The sequence below is a fragment of the Haliaeetus albicilla genome, chromosome Z (assembly GCF_947461875.1).
Source record: "Haliaeetus albicilla chromosome Z, bHalAlb1.1, whole genome shotgun sequence".
Taxonomy (NCBI): Eukaryota; Metazoa; Chordata; class Aves; order Accipitriformes; family Accipitridae; genus Haliaeetus; species Haliaeetus albicilla.
The window spans coordinates 57,951,896-57,960,274 of record NC_091516.1 but is presented as its reverse complement, the minus strand read 5'-3'; the positions used below and the strand labels follow the sequence as shown (position 1 = coordinate 57,960,274).

The 8,379-nt window shown below is 40.3% G+C and overlaps 1 long non-coding RNA gene across 1 annotated transcript; it reads right to left on the bottom strand.

Moving 5' to 3' along the window:
* Positions 1-1,454: 1,454 nt before the first annotated feature.
* LOC138683798 (uncharacterized) lies at positions 1,455-5,291 on the bottom strand. The gene is made up of 3 exons (XR_011323238.1): positions 4,460-5,291; positions 4,206-4,324; positions 1,455-1,776 (listed from the first exon to the last, which is right to left on the bottom strand). It is a non-coding gene; the product is annotated as an uncharacterized lncRNA (long non-coding RNA).
* Positions 5,292-8,379: the final 3,088 nt, after the last annotated feature.

Below are 8,379 nucleotides of genomic sequence, written 5' to 3'. Positions count from 1 at the left end.
GCAGCAGAGACAACGTGTGACGAATTGACCGTAAACCCCATTCCCTGTTCCCCTGTGCCATTGGGGGACAGTAGGTAGAGAATTGGGAGGGAAGTTGTGGCTGGGAAGAATGGGAAGGTGTTTTGAGACTTGGTTTTATTTCTCATTACCTTACTCTGGTTGATTTGTAATAAATTGAGTTAATTTTCCCCAAGCTGAGTCTGTTTTGCCCGTGACAGTAATTGGTGAGTGATCTCTCCTATCTTTATCTTGACCCATGAGCCTTTTGTTATATTTTCTCTCCCTTGTCCAGCTGAGGGGGGGAGTGATGGAAAGGCTTTGGTGGGCACCTGGCATTCAGCCAGGGTCAACCTGCCACAACTTTAAATGTAAATTACTAGCTAGAGAAGAATAATAGTGTCACTGTGCATATTCTGCGTATTTCTGGATAATTTTGAATTCTCCACTTTAAGTGAAAGGGTCAGAGGGAAAATCAGTGGTACATTCAGAGCTAGAACTTATATCAAAGCCAGGCATCCTCCAGATTCACTACTCTTAAAAGAGTCTAGACCATTTCTTCCAGAAAGAAGGAGCTATGACTTTTTCCCTCCCCACATTTGGCAAGCTTTTCTGCATCTCAGCAGAAGCCCATAGGAGCTTCTGGGCTGTTTTTCCCTGAAGTCTTGGATTGCCTATTCTTCCCCACTGTGACTGAGTTTTCTGTTTTTCCCTGTGCTCCATTAATGCCTAAACAGACTATGAATTACTTGGAAAGCAATGTTGTTTAGTTAAACTGAAAAAGTAACCTCAAAGTGCAATACAGCAAGCAACAGGTTGGGACTCAGGAGCCTAGCTTGATGGGAGCATGAAGAGCTGTCTTTTTGCCTCGTGCTCCTGTTATACAGTAGGGAACACAATACTTGCCATGGTAAGTGTGGTGGGTCAGCCCCAGATGAAACCATGGGAAGCTTCAAGCACGACTTTGTGTCAGGCCTTAGGCAATTTTCTGGAAAACACTTGGTGATAAACACTGCCCTTCTCTTCCTATCTTGCTCTTGCTTTGGATATTTCAACTCCTTGGCTCTGAATCTTGTTTCTAGTCAATTAGCTGATTTTATAGTCTTCAATTCAGGCTTATATTTATGAACCACCCTGCTTGCTTCTTCTTTAGACTTCCAATTAATTTTGAGCAGGGGTCAGGCAAGAGCTCAGGTTGGATGCCTAGGGAAGGTGGCGTTGTTCATCATGGAGCCTCAGGAGAGAAGGGGTCATAGGAGGAGCCATTGAATTATACTGAGATTGGGAAGGTTGTTCCCAATGTAATTCCCCACCTCTGTGTATCCTGATAATCACGTAGCTAACTGATGGCAAACAGCTCTGCACTGAGCACTGGTCTACCAAATCTGTACCTCTGTTATAGCCAGTTTATTTGTTACATGCTTGTGGTCTGAACAGTAATGGAGTCTGACAACACATTATAAAACAAAGCTTTAATGAAGCGGTAGGAAAGATGAGCAACAATATGCCCATACGGCAACTCATACAATTACCGATAGCAAACACAAGATCATGAGGCAATGCCATGGCTCAGGCAGACTGCCAGGGACACTTGGTGTCTGGGTCATCTGGAAGCAGCAGCCAATCGGGCATAAAATACCTTTTGAATGCGGGCAAGAGTTGTGCCACCCTTTGTCTCCACCGATGGTAGTGTGATTTGAGAGAATTGTACCTTACAGGGAAGGTTGGCAGCGTTCTTCCTACACTGCTGATGTTGGTCATGGAGCAGGCTGTCAACACCTATTAAATTTAAGAGACAATCTTCAGAGTGGGGTCTCAAAGAATTAACATTTTCATTTCATTTTTATCTCTACAGTGCTTAAAAATTACAGATCTTAACATTTCTGAGAGGTGCAAGGCTGTATTTAATTTTTCACTCTTTCATGATGGTGTGTTTCATTTGGGAGTGGGGCAGAAACATGGTTTACACAGAAATTCACGGAGTAGGACTTTGGTCCCAGACAGATAGATTTCTGTTTGAAATTGCTGGCTATTTATTCAGTAAAAACAAAAGTCTCCTATCACCTTCTGGGAGCTTAACATAAGCTACTTAACTAAGAATACCTTCTTTTTTTGTTTAAATTCCTGAAAGATACAATAAAAAGACACATAAGGTATCATCACACTGCTGGAGAGGACCAAGTGCTATACACCATTTAAAACATGGAAAATATCTTAGTAACGTTCAAATGATTTCATGCACATATATACTGACTGCGCCTTTGTCTATATACTTAGCAGCCTGGGCTTGCAGATGCCACAATAGGGCTAAGGTTTCAGTTACAAGTGCAACCCTCTTTTAACATTACTCATGATGACCTCAGACAAAAAAATCTTTCAGCTTCACCACTCATCTCAGACATAAGGGATAATCTTTTCTTCTTCTTACTTTTTTTTTTTTTTTTTTTAGGCTTTTGGCCATTTTTGAGCTATGGAAGTGGGAAAAAAAATACACTTTCCCCACAGGTCACATTTAAAAATGTTAACCTTCTGTAATTGATTAGTGACAGACACTAGAAACTTGGCTTGTGGGAAAGTAAGTCAGGGTTGAAGTTTAAGAAGACTGATGTAATCTTCCACAGAATTGGGGTATCTGGAATGCAAGTAATCAAACATGCTCTCTAGCATGTGTTTTATTTCAGTGGAAATGTTGTTGGGCATACTGCAAAACATATTTCTTGCTGTTCTACAGCAGCTTTGGACCATGAAATAACTGCTCTGTCTTACAAACAGCTTTTTTTTCAAAAACCTATTTGTCCTATTTTTCACTGCCCAAAGGAGACATATTAGGAATTACTGATACTAGGAATTATACGTAACATTAAGATTGCTCTTTTCATAGTTACTAAATTTAGGAAGAAATAATAAAAATCCCAATACTTCTACTCAACGATATAAATAATTTTTTTTCTAAGATTTTTTTCCCCTATTATTATGTATAGCCTTCAGTATATCACTATGATGCTATTATGAATGGCTGCATTTACAAAATCTCTGTACAATTTTCTACCTGCACTGCTGCTGACAAAATAATGTTGGGTGAAGGGGGAAAATCAGTTGCTCAGCCAATTAAATCTTCACCCACAAAATGTCCACAGCAGACTGGTAAAACCAAATCTTATTCTTTGGAAAAGACATCAGACTAAACATCATGTCAAATCTGTTGAAGTGATTGTGCATTAGGAAATGCTATGATAGTGACTTGGACCCTATTTATAAGAATAACACGCCTGAAAATACTGTTATATAGACTAACCAAAACATGGAGTGAATTCCTTTGCTCAGAGGAGACTCGAAAATAGGACTCAGAGATACAGAGCACAGGGTTATTTAGTTCTGATTTATGTCACTATAACTTAAAAAATGTTGGCTGGAAATGGGGTGGAATCTCTGGATCCTTTCACTTCTAGAGATGTACAGTTGTTTCTAAAGTGTTCTCCAATATGTAGGCTATGTATTAATGTTGTGGAGAAGTGGAAAAAAATAACATGCATGCATGTATTAAATGCTGTACTAATTCATATGAGAGACCAGCAACAAGAATAAGCAGCAAAAAGTTTTTGACAGAAGCTAGGCTGTTTTTTCAGCCTGATCAGTCAGACAGGACTTGGATCTCCTCCTACTGCTCTTTCAAGGGGAAAATGGTCATCAGTCGAAGAAACTATAACAAAGTGGAAAGTGCTCCTTGTGGTTTACACTCTGTGTAAAACCTGTCTTAACCATCCTAATCCTGTCCTGCAGCCTGAGCTTGCTGAAAGCAAACCATGGACATCAGAGAGACTGTAGATAGGAGACAGTATGGCACAACACGCTAGAACAGCACTCTGCAGGCAGAGGTATCCTACCACTCTTCACCTTCCCTTTATCACTGCCCTGTATTCCAATAATATCCAGCATCTTCAGATGATGACCTATGGTAGCAATAACTTACTTCAGTGAAGTTTCTACAGCAAATCCCTGTCTTCCTCGTCTCTTTGGGCCTAGGCAGCTATGATGCAAGAACAACACATAGCAATGAGAGGATTTCGATAAACTTGCTGTAATCCCCCAGTGTCAGCCCAGCACCCAGGGATCTTAGTGCATGCTAGTGGGCCTTCAACATCACCAGTAGTCACGGCAGTCGCCACTGCCTCTCCTGGGTGCAGCTCTCCACGTGCCATGCAGCTCACCTCTTCTGTCCTCTGATGAGTGCTGACAGGTGTGCTGGGAAACCCCAGGGTCATAATTTGAGGTTCACGATATCGTGTGTCAGGTAGATGGGCAGATATCCAGAAATCTTCGATCACATCTAGCACAAGATGGATTAAGGTAAAAATAAAAATGCAAGCACTGATTCATGACATTCGAAACAGACAACACAGTTACAGATATTTATAAAATTCACAGATTAAGAAATGAAAGGAAGATGATTCAATCTACTTACAGTAAAGTTTCGCCACAGTGTCATTTCTTCAGCCCTTAGGAGTGCCCTTTCTCATGGGAGTACTTTAAGACTTTTAGCAAGAGCCCTCTGAGGGCTCACATGTGGTCTAGACCTTCACCACTTGGTTGGGTGTGACTCAACACCAGCCTTGAAACTTCAGACTTGCACTAACAGGACAAGAGCAGCTGGGCACCAAGGAACTGCAGGTCCATGGCTCATGCCTGCATCTGTCAGCTACCATAGGTTAAACCTGGGAATGAACAGGATGATTGCCCTGTCAGAGGCTGAGTGGATGCTTCCAGTGCTAACACCAGCGAATTTTAAAAATGGGATGAATCACCTTAGCTGGAAAAGGACACAGTAAACTGCCAGATAGTCATAGTAATGTAGCTATTATGGAAATAAAACCACCTATGGTAGAAGAAATTGCTTGGATACATGTTAAGACTTTTGGGACTCTTTCCTATGGGTATTGCAATTAAAAACCTGCCTGTGCAGCTGAATTCTTGTTAGGCATTACACACCTGGAGAGAGAGAGATGATTAGATTTAAACTGCTGAGACAAACTCAAGAGTCTTCTCAAGTTCCTTTTTGCTCTCTTGTAGTTAACCCACTTGCTCTGCTATTCTGGGTGCTGTAAAAAACAGATAATATGCTGCCCTACAGCATGATCTACTAGGGGTGTGGGAGTGTGGGAGAGGGCTTTGTTGCTATTGTTCTATTTCCCTTCTGGAACTCATTTTATTTCTTAGGCTGTTCTGGCAAAATCTGATCGTATATTTTAAAAATGACTATGCTTATGCAGGATCTCTCTCTAATATTTTCTGCCTCTCTGTCTTCTGTTTGCTTGTTTACAGGAAAATAGAGGACACAAAGGAAAGAAAAACAGCAAAAAGTCTCAAAGTTCTTACATGGAGAAGATAGAAACAACAGCTCAATTAGTTATTTCCATACTCAAACGCTTGTGCCAAGACAGCGTGATGTAGCCTCTCAAATGAATGCTAATAGAGCCCCACACTCACTACATATGGCACTGAAAGTAAGAGGGGGTGACAGTCAAACTGACATTTTCATATTTCCAGTGGTATGGCTTGACATGTAAATTCCTTGGCAAGCTACATTGCCTCACCCTCCCCTAACCTCTGCTACAAATTTTTTCTGAAGGACATGCTGTCAAAAGCAGCTTCTTAATTTCTTTTACCATCAAAGCAACCTCCAAACAAACAAAAAAACCCCCATCAATACTCTAAAAAATCAGAGGTATGACTATATTACCAACAGTCTGATCCATTTGACATTTAAATACATTTATGGTCTTAGTGTCCACAAGGCCATGGCAGACTCCTGGCAATGCAGTGATGCCATGAAGTGTTTGGAAGAATGCTGTGCCTTACGTACTCACAAGAGCAGAGCCCTGGGGGCTGGTGGATGGTACAGATGTGCAGGCTGATGAAGACCTGCTGTACCTGAGGGCTGTGACCTTGCTTTGTAGGTGCTGGTTGTTTCACAGATCAGGGAAATGAAAAGTGCCCTGCAACTTCCTCTTAAGAAGCCAGAGACATTGGACAAGCAAATGGATGTGCCAGCCTGCCTGCAGCACAGTGACCATCTTCTCACTGTTTCCAGGGGAAAAAATCAAACCACAGTAGGAATTTTAGTAGCTGAAGCAGCGCAAATACTTTTTATTTGTTTGTTTTAAACCATCCTAATTTAAAAGCAGGTTAAATGGTATGTATCCAACGACACAGTGCTGGTTTTATGCATGAGAAACAGGTAACTGCCTGATGAAGAAAGCTGAGAATGTAGTGTGCTTTTCAGCTACAACACTATAAGCACTGAACCTTAAGGTATGCACATTCACAACATTAAAGACCAAGGTACTACCCTAAACTGATAAAGATGCGAAGTGCCACTTGTGGCTATAGTTCTGTGTACTGAAATAGCATAGTGCTGGGCAATGAGAGCAGAAACCAGTAATGAGTGAATCTTGTAAGGGCTGTTCAGGTAAATAAAGATGATCTTACACTGATCCAATCATAACACTGTGAAAAACAGCCTTTCTTGGACTTTTTTTTTTTCCTTTTTTTTTTTTTTCTTTTTCTTTTTCTTTTTCTTTTTTTTTTCTGTTGCTATCTGGCTCAAGCGTGGAAAAATGACAAGATGGTTTGAGGGCTTTTCTCTCCATATCCAATCCTTTCTAAAATCTACCTGGAATTTATTGCAAATGACGACAGTGTACATGAACCTAATCATTCTGGTACTAAGAATGGGATCAAGAGTACTGTGGGTGCTACACACAGTAAAAGCTTTAGCAAGATTTTGAGCTGAAATTTCTGTCCAGCCCTTTTTGTGAGTCAGACCTTTATATGCTAATGTTGTTCCCAGATTCAATTTATAACACTCACAGTTTTCATAAGAAGTAGTTAAATTTAATTTCAAAATTTGGTGTTGTCTGTTAACATTTAAAATGCTGTGTACAAACATTAGTTCTAGGCAGCAACTAAATCTCACAGTTACCATTATACTCAAACCTTGTATGCCATATGTACTTACATTTGACTTTCATTCAATTGAATTTCTTGCTGACTGGAGATGAGTGAACTTTTTCTTATAGTCAATGGTGTCATAAAGTCCCAAAGAGAGGCTTGTGGAGTTCTGGTCTGTGTTCCCTATGCTATTTATGCATTCATGGCACAACATCTACAGGCTTCAAAGGTACATGTGCTGACTATGTAATAACAATTTTATTAAATTTACTAATGCTTGCCACAACCAGCTTTTACTAATGCAAGAGAGCAAGTGGGAGTTCTGAGTGTTTTGTGCTCATTATTTAATAAGGAGGTTGTACAGTACACAGACTCTGAATATTAATGAATTTCTAAGTATAAAAATCATATTCTTTTGAAACACTACATACAGACAAAATAATGCCAAGGATAAAACTGCAAAGAGTTGCAGAAAGGGATCAGCATGACAAGAATTGAAACTGATATTGGCAAAGGGTGATTTGCACTCGGTGATGGGAGTGTACCAAAGTACCAGCAGGAAACAGAAAGCAGGAGTTTGGCTCAGAGAAGTGACTGCTATAGGAGGGAGTGTTTGGGATAGAGGAAGGACAGTGGTGGGGGCTGTGGCAATGACATAGATTAACACTGCAGATGAAACTTACATGATGCTGAGAAGTGGTGCATAGCTGCTTCTCTCCTAAATCATATAGAGAGGGTGAGTGAGATGCAGTTATTGTGAATTACCTTGCCACATGTTACAGCATCCTGAGAAGGGCTAAATTATTCTTTCCTGTATGTACCAGCTAAGATGATGCATTCAGGGTGCAATGTGATGCTTTTCTCATCAAAAGTGAGTACCTTCTCATTAAAAAAAAAAAAACCCACAAGAAAAAGTCTAGTGGTCTTTCAAAAGGAAGGCTAATTCTGAGCCAATGCATTACAAGCATTTCCCTGAAGGCAAAGACTGTAAATATTAAACTGTATAAAAGCAATATGGATGGGCTTTAGTGGTTTCAGTAGGCTCTTTCTATAAGAGGAGTTGCACGTGGCCTGTCATGAGGAAAGCCAGCCACACATCTAGGAGAGAAGACAATTCTGTTAAGAACTCAAAGGGACTATAGAGATAAAGACTGTTAGTGCCTTCATTTGATGTAGAATATGTTTATACCCAAAAATGTACAAACAAGAGGAATATTGACTCATAATTTTCCCATAAAGTTCATTCAGGAAAGAAACAACAGCAATGAAACCTATCAAACACAGGGAAAAGGTGTGAATTATAACAAAAAGCACCAACAAAGAAGAACCTCCTGCATAACTGTGTTTCAGTTCTGGATAAGAAAGGCCTGTCTGAGTTTTGAGATATCCCCAAAAGGATGCAAGCTGTCACTAAAAGTGACAGTTAAGAAATCC